The sequence below is a fragment of the Oncorhynchus keta genome, chromosome 19, assembly GCF_023373465.1.
Source record: "Oncorhynchus keta strain PuntledgeMale-10-30-2019 chromosome 19, Oket_V2, whole genome shotgun sequence".
Taxonomy (NCBI): domain Eukaryota; kingdom Metazoa; phylum Chordata; class Actinopteri; order Salmoniformes; family Salmonidae; genus Oncorhynchus; species Oncorhynchus keta.
Genome location: NC_068439.1, coordinates 80,703,866 through 80,725,090, shown reverse-complemented (window position 1 = coordinate 80,725,090; position 21,225 = coordinate 80,703,866). Strand labels below are relative to the sequence as shown.

The window sequence follows — 21,225 nt, the reverse complement described above, 5'->3', positions numbered from 1 at the left end:
GTGTGTTTATGACCAACTCGTAAAAAAGCTGGAGGAAACAACGCTCTGCATCACAGATGTTTACGAGGAAGTCCAAAAGTTCAACATTGAAGATGCTTCAGGTGAAACAGGACAGTTTTTTCTCAGTAGACCAAGCAGCTGACGTTTTGAGATACCAGACCAAGCAGCTGACGTTTTGGGATACCAGACCAAGCAGCTGACGTTTTGAGATACCAGACCAAGCAGCTGACGTTTTGGGATACCAGACCAAGCAGCTGACGTTTTGGGATACCAGACCAAGCAGCTGACGTTTTGGGATACCAGACCAAGCAGCTGACGTTTTGGGATACCAGACCAAGCAGCTGACGTTTTGGGATACCAGACCAAGCAGCTGACGTTTTGGGATACCAGACCAAGCAGCTGACGTTTTGGGATACCAGACCAAGCAGCTGACGTTTTGGGATACCAGACCAAGCAGCTGACGTTTTGGGATACCAGACCAAGCAGCTGACGTTTTGGGATACCAGACCAAGCAGCTGACGTTTTGGGATACCAGACCAAGCAGCTGACGTTTTGGGATACCAGACCAAGCAGCTGACGTTTTGGGATACCAGACCAAGCAGCTGACGTTTTGGGATACCAGACCAAGCAGCTGACGTTTTGGGATACCAGACCAAGCAGCTGATGTTTTGGGATACCAGACCAAGTAGCTGATGGATAAACAATTGTCAAAGGTCCAAGCAGCAACAGGACGTTCTATGACACTGTCATTACATACATTTACAAGTGGTTTGATTTCTCACCGGGTAATGTAATGGTAAAACTGATCGGCCTCCATGAGGAGCTCTCCTTCACTGACCTGGAGCAGGTGGTGGCTGCCCTCCAAATGACAGGGACCAACTCTATGAAGAGTTTTGTGTTAGCCTGCAGGAAATACAGAAAGCCAGACAGGAAACCACAAACTCTGCCAGTGAGAAGCAGGTGACAGTGTTCCAAGACCTAGGGAACGCCAACTTGATCAACATGTTCAGGATTGTCTCATTTGTCCTCAGTGTGCCAGGCTCAAATGCCTTTGTGGAGAGGACTTTCTCTCTGATGACCATTAAATGGTCAGACTCTAGAAACAGATGTAGCACAGAGCTGATGAAAAAATGAACTTCAAATGAACTGTGACTTGTCATGTAATGACTTCTCTCTGGCTCTGCAAGAGGAGAAAGGACTGCTTGAATCAGTCAAGAGCAGCAAAACCTAAGTAGACTTGGTGAGTGACTCATGACCCTCCTTTCCTCTTTTGCATTTGAAGATGTATTTATTTTGTTGCTGTAAAAGGTCCAAATTGTGATTTCTACGATCATTTATTTTGAGGTTTATTCACGTAAGTTTACATAATGATACAGTTTTAGTAAAGCTATAGGCTAAATGGAATAAAAAAAAATGTTTTGCCTTTCCAATTGAATAAGAATATGAATATACAGTGTATATTACTTTTCACACAACACCGTACCCACACCGCCGTGGCACCGTGCACTGGCACACCGCCCTTTGTCCCTTATTTGGTAGTGAGAGAGTTGGCAACCCTAACGTCCTAATGGGGACGTGGGAAATGTTCCGAGGAGGGATCATTGTCCTTGTTTTAGTATCCTTGTGGGGACTTTTGGGGATTTTAGGTCCTCACAAAGAAAGAATAACCAACGCACACGCACACGCACACGCGCGCGCAAACACGCACACGCACACACGCACACACACACACACACACACACACACACACACACACACACACACACACACACACACACACACACACACACACACACACACACACACACACACACACACACACACACACACACAAAGCCCATCTCCTGGAACCTGCTTAATCTGCATGATCTGTAGAAAATACAGACATTTTAATTAAACACTAGGGCAAGGTGTGTTTGTGTTCTCTCATGTGTGTGTGTGTGTGTGTGTGCGTGCGCGTGCGTGTGCGTGTGTGTGTGTGTGTGTGTGCGTGCGTGCATGCGTGCGTGCGTGTCTGCGTTTGCCTCCCTCCCCACAGATACTGTGTTAAGGCTTGTTTAGCCTGCCTACAAAACAGCGAGAACAACACAACACAACGAAGGAGGAGGAGGATGGACGCTGTCACTCACTGAGGCTTTCTGCCTGAAGCCTTCAATAGGATCTGGCAGATACCTTCTGACGCCACAGACACTGTACTAGAGCAAGTGTTGTACTAGAGCAAGTGTTGTACTAGAGCAAGTGTTGTACTAGCTAGTGTGTACAAGCTAGGTAGTGTGTGCTAGCTAGTGTTGTACTAGAGCAAGTGTTGGTACTAGTGAAGCAAGTGTTATACTAGCTAGTGTGTACAAGCTAGCTAGTCTGTACAAGCTAGCTAGTCTGTACAAGCTAGGTAGTGTGTGCTAGCTAGTGTTGTACTAGAGCAAGTGTTGTACTAGAGCAAGTGTTGTACTAGCTAGTGTGTACAAGCTAGGTAGTGTGTGCTAGCTAGTGTTGTACTAGAGCAAGTGTTGGTACTAGTGAAGCAAGTGTTATACTAGCTAGTGTTATAGTCTAGCTAGTGTGTACAAGCTAGCTAGTCTGTACAAGCTAGCTAGTCTGTACAAGCTAGGTAGTGTGTGCTAGCTAGTGTGTACAAACTAGCTAGTCTGTACAAGCTAGCTAGTGTTGTACTAGAGCAAGTGTTGTACTAGAGCAAGTGTTGTACTAGCTAGTGTGTACAAGCTAGGTAGTGTGTGCTAGCTAGTGTTGTACTAGAGCAAGTGTTGGTACTAGTGAAGCAAGTGTTATACTAGCTAGTGTGTACAAGCTAGCTAGTCTGTACAAGCGAGCTAGTCTGTACAAGCTAGGTAGTGTGTGCTAGCTAGTGTGTACAAGCTAGCTAGTCTGTACAAGATAGCTAGTCTGTACAAGCTAGGTAGTGTGTGCTAGCTAGTGTTGTACTAGAGCAAGTGTTGTACTAAAGCAAGTGTTGTACTAGTGAAGCGAGTGTTGTACTAGGAAGCTAGTTTTGTACTATCTAGTTAGTGTATACTAGCTAGCTTGTAGTGTACTAGCTAGTGTGTACTAGCTCGATAGTGTGTACTAGCTAGATAGTGTGTACTAGCTAGCTAGTCTGTAGTAGCTAGGTAGTGTGTACTAGCTAGCTAGTCTGTAGTAGCTAGGTAGTGTGTACTAGCTAGCTAGTCTGTAGTAGCTAGATAGTGTGTACTAGCTAGCTAGTCTGTAGTAGCTAGGTAGTGTGTACTAGCTAGTGTGTAGTAAAATACCATATGAGATGCTAAAATACAATATGAGACGTAAAATACCATCTGAGAAGCAAGTGCATGCTCTTTGAGTTTTGCAGACCACAAACCTCTACCAACACACACACACAGACGATTTGATTTACATTTACATTTACATTTAAGTCATTTAGCAGACGCTCTTTAGGATAACGATGGTTCACCCAGGAACATACATACATTAGAGTGGTCTAACTGTATTCAGTTCAGTACAGGTAACTGGAAAAGTAAAGGAAACACTTGAGTAAATGAGGTTTACAAAGTATATCGAAAGTAGGTGCTTCCACATAGGTGTGGTTCCTGAGTGTATTAATTAAGCAATTAGCTTCCCATCATGCTTAGGGTTATGTTCCACATCCCTCCTTTAGAGTTCCACATCCCTCCCATAGAGTTCCACATCCCTCCCATAGAGTTCCACATCCCTCCCATAGAGTTCCACATCCCTCCTTTAGAGTTCCACATCCCTCCTATAGAGTTCCACATCCCTCCTATAGAGTTCCACATCCCTCCTTTAGAGTTCCACATCCCTCCTATAGAGTTCCACATCCCTCCTTTAGAGTTCCACATCCCTCCTATAGAGTTCCACATCCCTCCCATAGAGTTCCACATCCCTCCCATAGAGTTCCACATCCCTCCCATAGAGTTCCACATCCCTCCTTTAGAGTTCCACATCCCTCCTATAGAGTTCCACATCCCTCCCATAGAGTTCCACATCCCTCCCATAGAGTTCCACATCCCTCCTATAGAAGTCCACATCCCTCCTATAGAAGTCCACATCCCTCCTATAGAAGTCCACATCCCTCCTATAGAGTTCCACATCCGTCCCATAGAGTTCCACATCTCTCCTATAGAGTTCCACATCCCTCCCATAGAGTTCCACATCCCTCCTATAGAGTTCCACATCCCTCCCATAGAGTTCCACATCCCTCCTATAGAGTTCCACATCCCTCCTATAGAGTTCCACATCCCTCCTATAGAGTTCCACATCCCTCCCATAGAGTTCCACATCCCTCCTATAGAGTTCCACATCCCTCCCTATAGAGTTCCACATCCCTCCTATAGAGTTCCACATCCCTCCCATAGAGTTCCACATCCCTCCTATAGAGTTCCACATCCCTCCCATAGAGTTCCACATCCCTCCTATAGAAGTCCACATCCCTCCCATAGAGTTCCACATCCCTCCTATAGAGTTCCACATCCCTCCCATAGAGTTCCACATCCCTCCCATAGAGTTCCACATCCCTCCTATAGAGTTCCACATCCCTCCCATAGAGTTCCACATCCTATAGAGTTCCACATCCCTCCTTTAGAGTTCCACATCCCTCCTATAGAGTTCCACATCCCTCCCTCCCATAGAGTTCCACATCCCTCCCATAGAGTTCCACATCCCTCCTATAGAGTTCCACATCCCTCCTATAGAGTTCCACATCCCTCCTATAGAGTTCCACATCCCTCCTATAGAGTTCCACATCCCTCCTTTAGAGTTCCACATCCCTCCTATAGAGTTCCACATCCCTCCCATAGAGTTCCACATCTCTCCTATAGAGTTCCACATCCCTCCTATAGAGTTCCACATCCCTCCTATAGAGTTCCACATCCCTCCTATAGAGTTCCACATCCCTCCCATAGAGTTCCACATCCCTCCTATAGAGTTCCACATCCCTCCTATAGAGTTCCACATCCCTCCTATAGAGTTCCACATCCCTCCTATAGAGTTCCACATCCCTCCTATAGAGTTCCACATCCCTCCTATAGAGTTCCACATCCCTCCCATAGAGTTCCACATCCCTCCTATAGAGTTCCACATCCCTCCTATAGAGTTCCACATCCCTCCTATAGAGTTCCACATCCCTCCTATAGAGTTCCACATCCCTCCTATAGAGTTCCACATCCCTCCTATAGAGTTCCACATCCCTCCCATAGAGTTCCACATCCCTCCTATAGAGTTCCACATCCCTCCCATAGAGTTCCACATCCCTCCTATAGAAGTCCAGACACTAGTAGAATCTATGGGGGTATTGAAACAGTTTGTGGTCGTGGTGGCCAGACGGCCTATTAAGACTTATTCTGTTGGTGTTTCTGTTATTTGGGCAGTTACCCGTATACGATTTACAATCATGTCTGGGTCTCTGTGTAAAGTATTTCAACGTGTGTATATTTTATTTTGTATGCGTCTTGTACCTCTAACAACGTTCATCAGATTAATGAATTGATTATAATTTAGATCGTCAGTATGGTGGGTGATTGTTCTTCCTGGCACATACACTGCCGTTCAAAAATGTCGGGGTCACTTAGAAATGTCCTTGTTTTTGAAAGGAAAACACATTTTATTTGACCATTAAAATAACATAAAATTGATCAGAAATTAGACATTTCTAAGTGACCCCAAACTTTTGAACGGTAGCTTATATTTCTTCCCAACAGTCCTTCCTTTTTTTAAACTTCATTTAAGATGGTTGAATGAGTTTCCAGGAAATAATATATATTACATTCCTTCTCTCTTCGTCAGGTAAATACTGATAACCTTTTCTTATTATCTGCTAAACCGATTGCAGTTCTTGACACACTCAAACCGGTGCACCTGTCACCTACTACCGTAACCCGTTCAAAGGCACTTCAGTATTTTTGTCTGACCCGTTCACCCTCTGACTGGCACACATACACACTCCATGTTTCAATTATCTCAAAGCTTTTTAAAAAAAAAATCCTTCCATAACCCTGTCTTCTCCCCTTCATCTACACTGATTGAAGTGGATTTAACAGGTGACGTCTAATAAGGGATCAGAGCTTTCACCTGGATTCACTGGGTCAGTCTATGTCACGGAAAGAGCAGGTGTTCTTAATGTTTTGTCCACTCTGTGTATGCTCCTGTCTGGGCCTTTTTATTCTTAGAATTATGTTGTTGTCATCAATGTGCTTCGATATCCATACTATGCACAGGTAACCTAGGCGATAGCACCACCTGTACTGGAGCTATCCAGGGAGATGTGTGTGTGTGTGTGTGTGTGTGTGTGTGTGTGTGTGTGTGTGTGTGTGTGTGTGTGTGTGTGTGTGTGTGTGTGTGTGTGTGTGTGTGTGTGTGCGTGCGTGGTGGCAAATGTGATTTGATTTGTGTATGCTCTATGAGTGTTGCCGTGGGCCTTGCACCTCCTAATCATAATTTGATTAATCTGATTGCATGTAATCTAATAAAGTGCAGATTATTTCCAGTGGTGTTGACTCATTGACCTGTCTGTCTGTCTGTCTGGATCACTAAAATACAGCGTTTTTGCAAATCACAAATATCAAGCTACTGGCCAATGAGAAGCAACACGATCATTAATACTGAGAATGAGGTCCAAAGCTGAAAAAAACTGGGGGTCAAAAAACCAATACACAGGTGCTGTGGCGCAAAAACGTGTTCTTCCACAATTTAGCATTTATTGCAATGTATTGATTTACTTGGCAAGGACGCTTATCTTTTACATATCTTATCTAATACATTTTTTAATTATACCATGTTGGCAATGCGTAGCGTGGTATACATGTAGCTGTCATAGCCAGATAGGAGATAGTGAAGTAAGGGAATGTGGGGCAGGTCGGGTCTGGCCTGCTTGGCTTGGCTTGGCTGGCTGCAAGGAACAGGAGAAGCGAGTCACTGTAGAATGATCACCTAAGGAGAAGATGGTTTATGTTTCCAGTGACCTTCTAAATCCAGGGTTTCATCCATGTCCCATTCACGACAGCCTGGGAACACTACCAGCTCACTATCCCTCCCTTTCTTGCTCTATTGGTTTTCAGTCCCAAGTGGCTCTCCTATTGTCCCTGCTCCCATCTCTTTCTCTCTCTCTCTCTCTCTCTCTCTCTCTCTCTCTCTCTCTCTCTCTCTCTCTCTCTCTCTCTCGCTCTCGCTCTCGGCTTAGGGACCTACGTGGCCCCTCTCTCCTGGATGGATGCTGTCTTCAGTAACCTCCAAACCCCAGGCGATACATCATTCTGTGCCATTGGTTTTCCAAGCCAGTGGCTTGCAACTTCCCTCTAACCTCTTCTCCTTTCCTCATCTCCACACCTCCCCCTCTCCCCTCGCTCCTCTCACCCTCCTCCCCTCACTGGGTTCGACATAGTTCACCCCCCATGAATAAACCAGCAGGTCCGTGCTCCCAGGATGCACTGGGGCATGCCTGAACACAACACGCTCCTCAGGGGTCCCTCATGGATTAGCTTTGTCTCGCCTTGCTGGTGTTGTTATGTCTCATTCCTTCCTTTCTGACGCTACCTTTATACCAGTCTCTAGACACACGTATTGTCCCTTCCTTTCTGACGCTACCTTTATACCAGTCTCTAGACACACGTATTGTCCCTTCCTTTCTGACGCTACCTTTATACCAGTCTCTAGACACACGTATTGTCCCTTCCTTTCTGACGCTACCTTTATACCAGTCTCTAGACACACGTATTGTCCCTTCCTTTCTGACGCTACCTTTATACCAGTCTCTAGACACACGTATTGTCCCTTCCTTTCTGACGCTACCTTTATACCAGTCTCTAGACACACGTATTGTCCCTTCCTTTCTGACGCTACCTTTATACCAGTCTCTAGACACACGTATTGTCCCTTCCTTTCTGACGCTACCTTTATACCAGTCTCTAGACACACGTATTGTCCCATGCTATTCTTTCTTCATTCTGCTGTCCCATTCTATCTTCGGTCTACTGCCCCATTCTATCTTCGGTTTACTGTCCCATTCTCTTCCTCCTCATCATCATGTCTCCCTCTTCCTCCTCTTCATCTTGGTTCCCTCTTCCTCCTCATCAGCATGTCTCCCTCTTCCTCCTCATCATTTTGGTTCCCTCTTCCTCCTCATCATCATGGTTCCCTCTTCCTCCTCATCATCATTGTTCCCTCTTCCTCCTCATCATCATGGTTCCCTCTTCCTCCTCATCATATTGGTTCCCTCTTCCTCCTCATCATCATGGTTCCCTCTTCCTCCTCATCATCTTGGTTCCCTCTTCCTCCTCATCATATTGGTTCCCTCTTCCTCCTCATCATCATGGTTCCCTCTTCCTCCTCATCATCATGTCTCCCTCTTCGTCCTCATCATCTTGGTTCCCTCTTCGTCCTCATCATCATGGTTCCCTCTTCCTCCTCATCATCATGTCTCCCTCTTCGTCCTCATCATCTTGGTTCCCTCTTCCTCCTCATCATCATGGTTCCCTCTTCCTCCTCATCATCTTGGTTCCCTCTTCCTCCTCATCATATTGGTTTCCTCTTCCTCCTCATCATCATGGTTCCCTCTTCCTCCTCATCATCATGTCTCCCTCTTCGTCCTCATCATCTTGGTTCCCTCTTCGTCCTCATCATCTTGGTTCCCTCTTCGTCCTCATCATCATGGTTCCCTCTTCCTCCTCATCATTATGGTTCCCTCTTCCTCCTCATCATCTTGGTTCCCTCTTCCTCCTCATCATATTGGTTCCCTCTTCCTCCTCATCATCATGGTTCCCTCTTCCTCCTCATCATCATGTCTCCCTCTTCGTCCTCATCATCTTGGTTCCCTCTTCCTCCTCATCATCTTGGTTCCCTCTTCCTCCTCATCATCATGGTTCCCTCTTCCTCCTCATCATCATGTCTCCCTCTTCGTCCTCATCATCTTGGTTCCCTCTTCCTCCTCATCATCATGGTTCCCTCTTCCTCCTCATCATCTTGGTTCCCTCTTCGTCCTCATCATCATGGTTCCCTCTTCCTCCTCATCATCATGTCTCCCTCTTCGTCCTCATCATCTTGGTTCCCTCTTCCTCCTCATCATCATGGTTCCCTCTTCCTCCTCATCATCTTGGTTCCCTCTTCCTCCTCATCATATTGGTTCCCTCTTCCTCCTCATCATCATGGTTCCCTCTTCCTCCTCATCATCATGTCTCCCTCTTCGTCCTCATCATCTTGGTTCCCTCTTCGTCCTCATCATCATGGTTTCCTTTCAGAAGGCAGAAGGGAATAGTGTTCTGGTATAAAGCAGTGCACTCTGTAGGGAATAGGGCTCTGGTCTAAAGCAGTGCACTCTGTAGGGAATAGGGCTCTGGTCTAAAGCAGTGCACTCTGTAGGGAATAGGGCTCTGGTCTAAAGCAGTGCACTCTGTAGGGAATAGGGCTCTGGTCTAAAGCAGTGCACTCTGTAGGGAATAGGGCTCTGGTCTAAAGCAGTGCACTCTGTAGGGAATAGGGTTCTGGTCTAAAGCAGTGCACTCTGTAGGGAATAGGGTTCTGGTCTAAAGCAGTGCACTCTGTAGGGAATAGGGCTCTGGTATAAAGCAGTGCACTCTGTAGGGAATAGGGCTCTGGTCTAAAGCAGTGCACTCTGGAATAGGGCTCTGGTCTAAAGCAGTGCACTCTGGAATAGGGCTCTGGTCTAAAGCAGTGCACTCTGTAGGGAATAGGGCTCTGGTTGAAAGCAGTGCACTCTGGAATAGGGCTCTGGTCTAAAGCAGTGCACTCTGTAGGGAATAGGGCTCTGGTCTAAAGCAGTGCACTCTGGAATAGGGCTCTGGTCTAAAGCAGTGCACTCAGTAGGGAATAGGGCTCTGGTCTAAAGCAGTGCACTCTGGAATAGGGCTCTGGTCTAAAGCAGTGCACTCTGTAGGGAATAGGGCTCTGGTCTAAAGCAGTGCACTCTGTAGGGAATAGGGCTCTGGTTGAAAGCAGTGCACTCTGTAGGGAATAGGGCTCTGGTCTAAAGCAGTGCACTCTGGAATAGGGCTCTGGTCTAAAGCAGTGCACTCTGTAGGGAATAGGGCTCTGGTCTAAAGCAGTGCACTCTGTAGGGAATAGGGCTCTGGTTGAAAGCAGTGCACTCTGTAGGGAATAGGGCTCTGGTTGAAAGCAGTGCACTCTGGAATAGGGCTCTGGTCTAAAGCAGTGCACTCTGGAATAGGGCTCTGGTTGAAAGCAGTGCACTCTGGAATAGGGCTCTGGTCTAAAGCAGTGCACTCTGGAATAGGGCTCTGGTCTAAAGCAGTGCACTCTGTAGGGAATAGGGCTCTGGTCTAAAGCAGTGCACTCTGTAGGGAATAGGGCTCTGGTTGAAAGCAGTGCACTCTGTAGGGAATAGGGCTCTGGTCTAAAGCAGTGCACTCTGGAATAGGGCTCTGGTTGAAAGCAGTGCACTCTGGAATAGGGCTCTGGTCTAAAGCAGTGCACTCTGGAATAGGGCTCTGGTCTAAAGCAGTGCACTCTGGAATAGGGCTCTGGTCTAAAGCAGTGCACTCTGGAATAGGGCTCTGGTCTAAAGCAGTGCACTCTGTAGGGAATAGGGCTCTGGTTGAAAGCAGTGCACTCTGGAATAGGGCTCTGGTCTAAAGCAGTGCACTCTGGAATAGGGCTCTGGTCTAAAGCAGTGCACTCTGTAGGGAATAGGGCTCTGGTTGAAAGCAGTGCACTCTGGAATAGGGCTCTGGTCTAAAGCAGTGCACTCTGGAATAGGGCTCTGGTCTAAAGAAGAGAGGGAGACATTTTGGAGACAGATTGGTCTACTGGCAGGATCCAGGCATCCCAAACCACCCTTTTCACACGTCAAAAAACCCATTCATACTCAGTGCTATACTTCTTTCATTGTAACTCGGATCAACTGCTACAGAAGTGTTACAGAGTTAACCATCGACATCAGGTGTGTGTGTGTGTGTGTGTGTGTGCGTGCGTCTTACAGAACTATCCATTGACATCAACCTTATCTCCATTCTATTACCTCCCAGGACAGAGAGAGACAGAGAGAGACAGAGAGAGACAGAGAGAGACAGAGAGAGACAGAGAGAGACAGAGAGAGACAGAGCGGGAGGCAGAGCGGGAGACAGAGCGGGAGACAGAGAGAGACAGAGAGGGAGACAGAGCGGGAGACAGAGCGGGAGGCAGAGCGGGAGGCAGAGCGGGAGGCAGAGCGGGAGGCAGAGCGGGAGGCAGAGAGAGACAGAGCGGGAGACAGAGAGAGACAGAGAGAGACAGAGCGGGAGGCAGAGAGGGAGGCAGAGAGAGACAGAGAGGGAGACAGAGCGGGAGGCAGAGAGGGAGACAGAGAGAGACAGAGAGAGACAGAGCGGGACAGAGCGGGAGGCAGAGAGGGAGACAGAGAGGGAGACAGAGAGAGACAGAGAGAGACAGAGCGGGAGGTAGAGAGGGAGACAGAGAGAGACAGAGAGAGACAGAGAGAGACAGAGCGGGAGACAGAGAGAGACAGAGCGGGAGACAGAGAAAGGCAGAGCGGGAGGCAGAGAAAGACAGAGAGAGACAGAGAGGGAGACAGAGCGGGAGTCAGAGAGGGAGACAGAGCGGGAGACAGAGAGAGACAGAGAGAGACAGAGAGAGACAGAGCGGGAGACAGAGAGAGACAGAGCGGGAGACAGAGAGAGGCAGAGCGGGAGGCAGAGAGAGACAGAGAGAGACAGAGGGAGACAGAGAGAGACAGAGCGGGAGACAGAGCGGGAGACAGAGAGAGACAGAGCGGGAGACAGAGCGGGAGGCAGAGAGGGAGGCAGAGCGGGAGACAGAGAGGCAGACAGAGAGGGAGACAGAGAGGGAGACAGAGAGGGAGACAGGAGGGAGACGGGAGACAGAGAGGAGGCAGAGAGAGACAGACCTGGAGATGGAGAGAGTCAGAGCGAGAGGCAGAGAGAGACAGAGACAGAGACAGAGAGAGACAGAGAGAGACAGAGCGGGAGACAGAGACAGGGAGACAGAGGGAGACAGAGAGAGACAGAGAGAGACAGACAGAGAGACAGAGAGAGACAGAGCGGGAGACAGAGAGAGAGAGACAGAGCGGGGAGACAGAGAGGGAGACAGAGCGGGAGACAGAGCGGGAGACAGGAGGCAGAGAGAGAGAGACAGAGCGGGAGACAGAGCGGGGGAGACAGAGAGGGAGGCAGAGAGGGAGACAGAGCGGGAGACAGAGAGAGACAGAGAGAGACAGAGAGACAGAGAGAGACAGAGCGGGAGATGGAGAGAGACAGAGAGAGACAGAGAGGGAGACAGAGAGAGACAGAGAGAGACAGAGCGGGAGACAGAGCGGGAGACAGAGAGAGACAGAGAGAGACAGAGAGAGACAGAGAGAGACAGAGCGGGAGACAGAGAGAGAGACAGAGCGGGAGACAGAGAGGGAGACAGAGCGGGAGACAGAGAGAGGGAGGCAGAGAGAGAGACAGAGCGGGAGACAGAGCGGGAGACAGAGAGAGACAGAGGCAGAGAGGGAGACAGAGCGGGAGACAGAGAGAGACAGAGAGAGACAGAGAGAGACAGAGAGAGACAGAGCGGGAGACAGAGCGGGAGACAGAGAGAGACAGAGCGGGGGAGACAGAGCGGGAGACAGAGAGAGACAGAGCGGGAGACAGGGAGACAGAGAGAGACAGCAGAGACAGAGGAGGCAGAGCGGGAGGCAGAGCGGGGAGACAGACAGAGAGACAGACAGAGAGAGACAGAGCGGGAGACAGAGCGGGAGACAGAGAGAGACAGAGAGAGACAGAGAGGGAGACAGAGCGGGAGACAGAGAGAGACAGAGCGGGAGACAGAGCGGGAGACAGAGCGGGAGACAGAGCAGAGAGAGGGAGGCAGAGAGAGACAGAGAGAGACAGAGAGAGAAAGAGGGAGACAGAGCGGGAGACAGAGCGGGAGGCAGAGAGGGAGACAGAGCGGGAGACAGAGAGGGAGGCAGAGAGGGAGACAGAGCGGGAGACAGAGAGGGAGACAGAGAGAGACAGAGCGGGAGACAGAGAGGGAGACAGAGCGGGAGACAGAGAGAGACAGAGAGAGACAGAGCGGGAGACAGAGAGGGAGACAGAGCGGGAGACAGAGAGAGACAGAGAGAGACAGAGAGAGACAGAGAGAGACAGAGCGGGAGACAGAGCGGGAGACAGAGAGAGACAGAGCGGGAGACGGAGAGAGGCAGAGCGAGAGGCAGAGAGAGAGGCAGAGAGAGACAGAGAGAGACAGAGAGAGACAGAGAGAGACAGAGCGGGAGACAGAGCGGGAGACAGAGAGAGACAGAGCGGGAGACAGAGAGAGACAGAGAGACAGAGAGGGAGACAGAGCGGGAGACAGAGCGGGAGGCAGAGAGAGACAGAGCGGGAGACAGAGAGGGAGACAGAGCGGGAGGCAGAGCGGGAGACAGAGCGGGAGACAGAGAGAGACAGAGAGAGACAGAGCGGGAGACAGAGCGGGAGACAGAGAGAGACAGAGAGAGACAGAGAGGGAGACAGAGCGGGAGACAGAGAGAGACAGAGCGAGAGACAGAGAGGGAGACAGAGCAGGGAGACAGAGACAGAGAGAGAGAGAGTGAGACAGAGAGAGACAGAGAGGGAGACAGAGAGGGAGACAGAAAGAGACAGAGCGGGAGACAGAGAGAGACAGAGGGAGACAGAGCGGGAGACAGAGCGGGAGCCAGAGCGGGAGACAGAGCTTGAGGCAGCGAGAGACAGAGCGGGAGACAGAGCAGGAGACAGAGCGGAGACAGACGGGAGACAGAGCGGGAGACAGACAGAGACAGGGAGACAGAGTGGGAGACAGAGCGGGAGACAGAGAGACAGACAGAGACGGGAGACAGAGAGGAGACAGAGAGGGGAGACAGAGCGGGAGACAGAGCAGGGAGACAGAGCATGAGACAGCGGGAGACAGAGGGAGACAGAGAGAGACAGAGCGGGAGACAGAGAGAGAGACAGAGCGGGAGACAGAGAGAGAGACAGAGCGGGAGACAGAGCGGGAGACAGAGCGGGAGACAGAGCATGAGACAGAGCGGGAGACAGAGAGGGAGACAGAGCGGGAGACAGAGCGGGAGACAGAGAGGGAGACAGAGAGGGAGACAGAGCGGGAGACAGAGTGGGAGACAGAGCGGGAGACAGAGCATGAGACAGAGCGGGAGACAGAGCGGGAGACAGAGCGGGAGGCAGAGAGGGAGACAGAGCGGGAGGCAGGAGAGCAGAGAGACAGAGGAGACAGAGCGGGAGACAGAGAGAGAGACAGAGCAGAGAGGGAGACAGAGAGAGAGACAGAGACGGGAGACAGAGACAGAGGGAGGAGACAGAGCGGGAGACAGAGCGGGAGCAGACAGAGCGGGAGACAGAGTGGGAGGCAGAGTGGGAGACAGAGCGGGAGACAGAGCGGGAGGCAGAGCGGGAGACAGAGTGGGAGGCAGAGAGGGAGACAGAGCGAGACAGAGAGAGACAGAGCGGGAGGCAGAGAGGGAGGCAGAGAGGGAGGCAGTGAGGGAGGCAGAGAGGGAGGCAGAGAGGGAGGCAGAGAGGGAGACAGAGTGGGAGACAGAGCGGGAGACAGAGCGGGAGGCAGAGAGGAAGACAGAGAGGAAGACAGAGTGGGAGACAGAGCGGGAGGCAGAGCGGGAGGCAGAGCGGGAGGCAGAGCGGGAGACAGAGCGGGAGGCAGAGAGAGACAGAACGGGAGGCAGAGCGGGAGGCAGAGCGGGAGGAAGAGAGGGAGGCAGAGCGGGAGACAGAGCGGGAGGCAGAGAGAGACAGAGACAGGGAGGCAGAGAGGGAGGAAGAGTGGGAGGCAGAGCGGGAGGCAGAGAGGGAGACAGAGCTTGAGGCAGAACGGGAGGCAGAACGGGAGGCAGAACGGGAGGCAGAACGGGAGGCAGAGTGGGAGGCAGAGCGGGAGACAGAGAGAGACAGAGAGAGACAGAGCGGGAGGTAGAGAGGGAGGCAGAGAGGGAGACAGAGAGGGAGACAGAGCGGGAGGCAGAGAGGGAGACAGAGAGAGACAGAGAGTGACAGAGCGGGAGGTAGAGAGGGAGACAGAGAGAGAGACAGAGAGAGACAGAGCGGGAGACAGAGCGGGAGGAGACAGAGCGTGGAGACAGAGCGGGAGACAGAGAGCAGACAGAGAGAGAGACAGAGCGGGAGACAGAGCGGGAGGCAGAGAGAGACAGAGCGGGAGACAGAGCATGAGACAGAGCAGGAGACAGAGAGAGACAGAGAGAGACAGAGAGAGACAGAGAGGGAGACAGAGAGAGACAGAGAGAGACAGAGAGGGAGACAGAGCGGGAGGCAGAGAGGGAGACAGAGAGAGACAGAGAGGGAGACAGAGCATGAGACAGAGAGAGACAGAGGGAGACAGAGAGGGAGACAGAGAGGGAGACAGAGAGGGAGACAGATCGGGAGACAGAGCGGGAGCAGCAGAGCAGAGACAGAGAGAGACAGAGAGAGACAGAGAGAGACAGAGAGAGACAGAGAGAGACAGAGAGAGACAGAGAGGGAGACAGAGAGGGAGACAGAGTGGGAGGCAGAGAGGGAGACAGAGAGAGACAGAGAGTGACAGAGCGGGAGGTAGAGAGGGAGACAGAGAGAGACAGAGAGAGACAGAGCGGGAGACAGAGCATGAGACAGAGCAGGAGACAGAGAGAGACAGAGAGAGACAGAGAGAGAGAGAGCGGGAGGAGAGAGAGACAGAGCGGGAGACAGAGGAGACAGAGCGGGAGAGACAGAGAGGGAGACAGAGAGAGACAGAGAGGGAGACAGAGAGAGACAGAGAGAGACAGAGCGGGAGACAGAGCGGGAGGCAGAGCGGGAGGCAGAGCGGGAGGCAGAGCGGGAGGCAGAGAGGGAGACAGAGTGGGAGACAGAGCGGGAGACAGAGAGGGAGACAGAGCAGGGAGGCAGAGCGGGAGGCAGAGCGGGAGGCAGAGCGGGAGGCAGAGCGGGAGGCAGAGAGGGAGGCAGAGCGGGAGGCAGAGAGAGACAGAACGGGAGGCAGAGCGGGAGGCAGAGCGGGAGGCAGAGAGGGAGGCAGAGAGGGAAGCAGAGAGGGAGGCAGAGAGGGAGACAGAGTGGGAGACAGAGCGGGAGGCAGAGCGGGAGACAGAGCGGGAGACAGAGTGGGAGGCAGAGAGCGGGAGACAGAGCGGGAGACAGAGCGGGAGGCAGAGCGGGAGGCAGAGCGGGAGACAGAGCGGGAGGCAGAGAGAGACAGAACGGGAGGCAGAGAGGGAGGAAGAGTGGGAGGCAGAGCGGGAGGCAGAGAGGGAGACAGAGCTTGAGGCAGAACGGGAGGCAGAACGGGAGGCAGAACGGGAGGCAGAACGGGAGGCAGAGTGGGAGGCAGAGCGGGAGACAGAGAGAGACAGAGAGAGACAGAGCGGGAGGTAGAGAGGGAGGCAGAGAGGGAGACAGAGAGGGAGACAGAGCGGGAGGCAGAGAGGGAGACAGAGAGAGACAGAGAGTGACAGAGCGGGAGGTAGAGAGGGAGACAGAGAGAGACAGAGAGAGACAGAGAGAGACAGAGCGGGAGACAGAGCATGAGACAGAGCGGGAGACAGAGAGAGACAGAGAGAGAGACAGAGCGGGAGACAGAGCGGGAGGCAGAGAGAGACAGAGCGGGAGACAGAGCATGAGACAGAGCGGGAGACAGAGAGAGACAGAGAGAGACAGAGAGAGACAGAGAGGGAGACAGAGAGAGACAGAGAGAGACAGAGAGGGAGACAGAGCGGGAGACAGAGCGGGAGGCAGAGAGGGAGACAGAGAGAGACAGAGAGGGAGACAGAGCGTGAGACAGAGAGAGACAGAGAGAGACAGAGAGGGAGACAGATCGGGAGACAGAGCGGGAGGCAGAGAGAGACAGAGAGAGACAGAGAGGGAGACAGAGCAGGAGACAGAGAGAGACAGAGAGAGACAGAGAGAGACAGAGAGGGAGACAGAGTGGGAGGCAGAGAGGGAGACAGAGAGAGACAGAGAGTGACAGAGCGGGAGGTAGAGAGGGAGACAGAGAGAGACAGAGAGAGACAGAGCGGGAGACAGAGCATGAGACAGAGCAGGAGACAGAGAGAGACAGAGAGAGACAGAGAGAGACAGAGAGGGAGACAGAGAGGGAGACAGAGAGGGAGACAGAGAGAGACAGAGAGTGACAGAGAGAGACAGAGAGAGACAGAGAGAGACAGAGCGGGAGACAGAGCGGGAGACAGAGCGGGAGGCAGAGCGGGAGGCAGAGCGGGAGGCAGAGCGGGAGACAGAGTGGGAGACAGAGCGGGAGACAGAGAGGGAGACAGAGAGGGAGACAGAGCGGGAGGCAGAGCGGGAGGCAGAGCGGGAGGCAGAGCGGGAGGCAGAGGCAGAGAGGAGGCAGAGGGAGACAGAGCGGGAGACAGAGCGGGAGACAGAGTGGGAGACAGAGCGGGAGACAGAGAGAGAGAGACAGAGCGGGAGGCAGAGAGAGAGACAGAGCGGGAGGAAGAGCGGGAGGCAGAGCGGGAGACAGAGAGAGGGACAGAGCGGGAGGCAGAGCGGGAGACAGAGAGAGAGACAGAGCGGGAGACAGAGAGAGAGACAGAGAGAGAGACAGAGCGGGAGGCAGAGCGGGAGACAGAGAGAGAGACAGAGCGGGAGACAGAGAGAGAGACAGAGCGGGAGGCAGAGAGAGACAGAGCGGGTGGAAGAGCGGGAGGAAGAGCGGGAGGAAGAGCGGGAGGAAGAGCGGGAGGCAGAGCGGGAGGCAGAGAGGGAGGAAGAGCAAAAAGCACAGCAATCTACACACAATACCCCATAATGACAAAGCCCAGAAATACCTTAGTGTTCAGACCCTTTGATATGAGACTCGAAATTGAGCTCAGGTGCATCCTGTTTTCATTGATCATCCTTGAGATGTTTCTACAACTTGATTGGAGTCCACCTGTGGCAAATTCAATTGATTGGACATGATTTGGAAAGGAACACAGCTGTCTATATAAGGTCCCACAGTTGTCAGTGCATGTCAGAGCAAAAGAGATCGAGGCACAGGATTGTGGCATAGATCTGGGGAAGGGCACCAACAAATGTCTGCAGCTTTGAAGGTTGTCGAGACCACAGTGGCTTCCATCATTCTTAAATAGAATAAGTTTGGAACCACCAATACTCTTCCTGGAGCTGGCCGCCCGACCAAACTGAGCAATCAGGGGAGAAGGGCCTTGGTCAGGGAGGTGACCATGAACCTGATGGTCACTCTGACAGACCTCCAGAGTTCCCCTGTGGAGATGGGAGAACCTTCCAGAAAGTAACCATCTCTGCAGCTCTCCACCAATCAGGCCTTTATGGTAGAGTGGTCAGGCAGAAGCCACTATTCAGTAAAAGGCACATGACAGCCCGCTTGGAATTTACCATCCCTACTTCTAAAGACTCTCAGACCAAGAGAAACAAGATTCTCTGATCTGAGGAAACCAAGATTGAACTCTTTGGCCTGAATGCCAAGCGTCACGTCTGGAGGAAACCTGGCACCATCCCTACGGTGAAGCATGGTGGTGGCAGCATCATGCTGTGGGGATGTTTTTCAGCTGCAGGGACTGGGAGACTAGTCAGGATCGAGGGAAAGATGAACAGAGCAAAGTACAGGGAGATCCTTGATGAAAACCTGCTCCAGAGCGCTCAGGACCGCGGACTGGGGGCGAAGGTTCTCCTTCCAACAGGACAACGACCCTAAGCACACAGCCAAGACAACGCAGGAGTGGTTTTGGGACAAGTCTCTGAATGTCCTTGAGTGGTCCTGTCAGAGCCCGGACTTGAACCCAATCGAACATCTCTGGAGAGACCTGAAAATAGCTGTGCAGCAACGCTCTCCATCCAACCTGACAGAGCTTGAGAGCATCTGTAGAGAAGAATGGGATAAACTCCCCAAATACAGGTGTGACAAGCTTGTAGCATCATACCCAAGAAGACTCTAGGCTGTAATCACTGCCAAAGGTGCTTCAAAAAAGTACTGAGTAAAGGTGCTGAATATTTAATTAAATGTGATATTTCAGTTTTTTTATTTAGAAAAAATATGCCAAAATGTAAAATAACTTGTTTTTGCTTTGTCATTATGGAGAATATTGTGTAAATACATTTTTGTTTTTGTTGAATAAGGCTGTAACGCAACAAAATGTGGAAAAGGTCTAGGGGTTTGAAAACTTTCCGAATGCACTGTTTGTGTAGCCTGGGTGCTGTTGTGTTTTCTGACATGGCCCTGGGGGTAGATGGTGGCTGATGAGAACACAGCAGCTTCCACCTCCACTTGTAAGCAGCATGTCGCCGGTACAAGTGGGGCTATGGCCACTCACCCTCTACACTCCACTAGCAGGATTGATTCATATTGATACAGGGATGCCGTGTGCTTCGGGATACAACCCTATTAGACAGCAGGCAGCAGCCAGCCAGGAAACATTTCCTTGTGTCAGCCTGCTGCCAATCAAGCAACTGACCTCAGCAACCGAGGGCAGGCATTATCAGCCCAGCCCCAAGGCCAGCCGTTGAAAATGCATTGGAATACCAACGTGTCTTATCGGTCAGGGCTGTTTTTCCAGGCCTGCTTTATCCTGCTGCCACGACTATGAAAACAGACAGCTAAATTCTTTCTCTCTCTAGCTATGACTGAGAAATCAGTATTCTACCATGAAGTTGTGACGCAATGGTAAGATATAATACATGCGCTAGACAGGTGAAGAAGAAGCGCTAGACAGGTGAAGAAGAAGCGCTAGACTAGTGAAGAAGAAGAGCTAGACTAAAGAAAAAGAGCTAGACTAGAGGAGGGGAAGAGCTAGACTAGTGACGAAGAAGAGCTAGACTAGAGGAGAGGAAGAGCTAGACTAGTGAAGAAGAAGAGCTAGACTAGCGAAGAAGAAGAAGAGCTAGACTAGTGAAGAAGAAGAAGAGCTAGACTAGTGAAGAAGAAGAAGAGCTAGACCAGTGAATAAGAAGAGCTAGACTAGTGAAGAAGATGAAGATGATGATCTAGACTAGAGAGGAAGAAGAAGAAGAAGCGCTAGACTCGATAAGAAGAATATCTAGACTAGTGAAGAAGAAGAAGAAGAAGAAGAGCTAGACTAGAGAAGAAGAAGAATATCTAGACTAGAGAAGAAGAAGAAGAAGTGCTAGACTAGAGAAGAAGAAGAGCTAGACTAGAGAAGAAGAAGAAGAAGAGCTAGACTAGAGAAGAAGAAGAAGAAGAAGAAGAGGAGCTAGACTAGAGAAGAAGAAGAAGAAGAGGAGCTAGACTAGAGAAGAAGAAGAAGAAGAAGAAAAAGAAGAAGAGCTAGACTAGAGAAGAAGAACATGAAGAAGAAGAAGAAGAAGAAGAGCTAGACTAGAGAAGAAGAAGAACATGAAGAGCTAGACTAGAGAAGAAGAAGAACATGAAGAAGAAGAAGAAGATGAGCTAGACTAGAGAAGAAGAAGAAGAAGAAGAAGAAGAGGAGCTAGACGAGAGAAGAAGAAGAAGAAGAAAAAGAAGAAGAGCTAGACTAGAGAAGAAGAAGAACATGAAGAAGAAGAAGAAGAGCTAGACTAGAGAAGAAGAAGAAGAAGAGCTAGACTAGAGAAGAAGAAGAAGAAGAGCTAGACTAGAGATAAGAGAGCTCGACTAGTGTTGTGTGGCAGGTGTTATTCTAAACACAATTCTTTGTGAATCATCTTCATCTTAAACGGTTATATGTACTGCTCCTATGCCATTGGTAAAGAACCTGAATCAAGCACATGAATCGTCTTCCTAAATGGTTCTCTTACTGCTCTCCTATCCCCTACTACTACTGTAGTCCTACAGTATGATTTTACCTGTTAACCAATACAGATGTGTGTAATGGAATGGGGACTGTACTGAAGATTGATCCTATTGATAACTACTACCGTCATCAACACTATGTCATCAACACTATGTCATCAACACAATGTCATCGACACTATGTCATCAACACTATGTCATCAACACTATGTCATCAACACTATGTCATCATCACTATGTCACCAACACAATGTCATCAACACAATGTCATCAACACAATGTCATCAACACTATGTCATCAACACTATGTCATCAACATTATGTCATCAACACTATGTCATCAACACTATGTCATCAACACAATGTCATCAACACTATGTCATCAACACTATGTCATCAACACTATGTCATCAACACTATGTCATCAACACAATGTCATCAACACTATGTCATCAACACTATGTCATCAACACAATGTCATCA

At 50.5% G+C, this 21,225-nt stretch overlaps 1 protein-coding gene across 3 annotated transcripts in view; it reads right to left on the bottom strand.

Moving 5' to 3' along the window:
- The window catches only part of LOC118380381 (synapse differentiation-inducing gene protein 1-like), a 142,514-nt gene that overhangs the window by 117,402 nt on the left and 3,887 nt on the right, over positions 1-21,225 (bottom strand). Inside the window, exon 2 of one of the 3 annotated variants that reach the window (XM_052471480.1) lies at positions 783-903. The exons of the other annotated variants lie outside the window; for them this stretch is intronic. The gene's annotated coding sequence lies outside the window, so the exon portion shown is untranslated. The remainder of the gene's footprint in view (positions 1-782; positions 904-21,225) is intronic. 3 annotated transcript variants of the gene reach the window in all.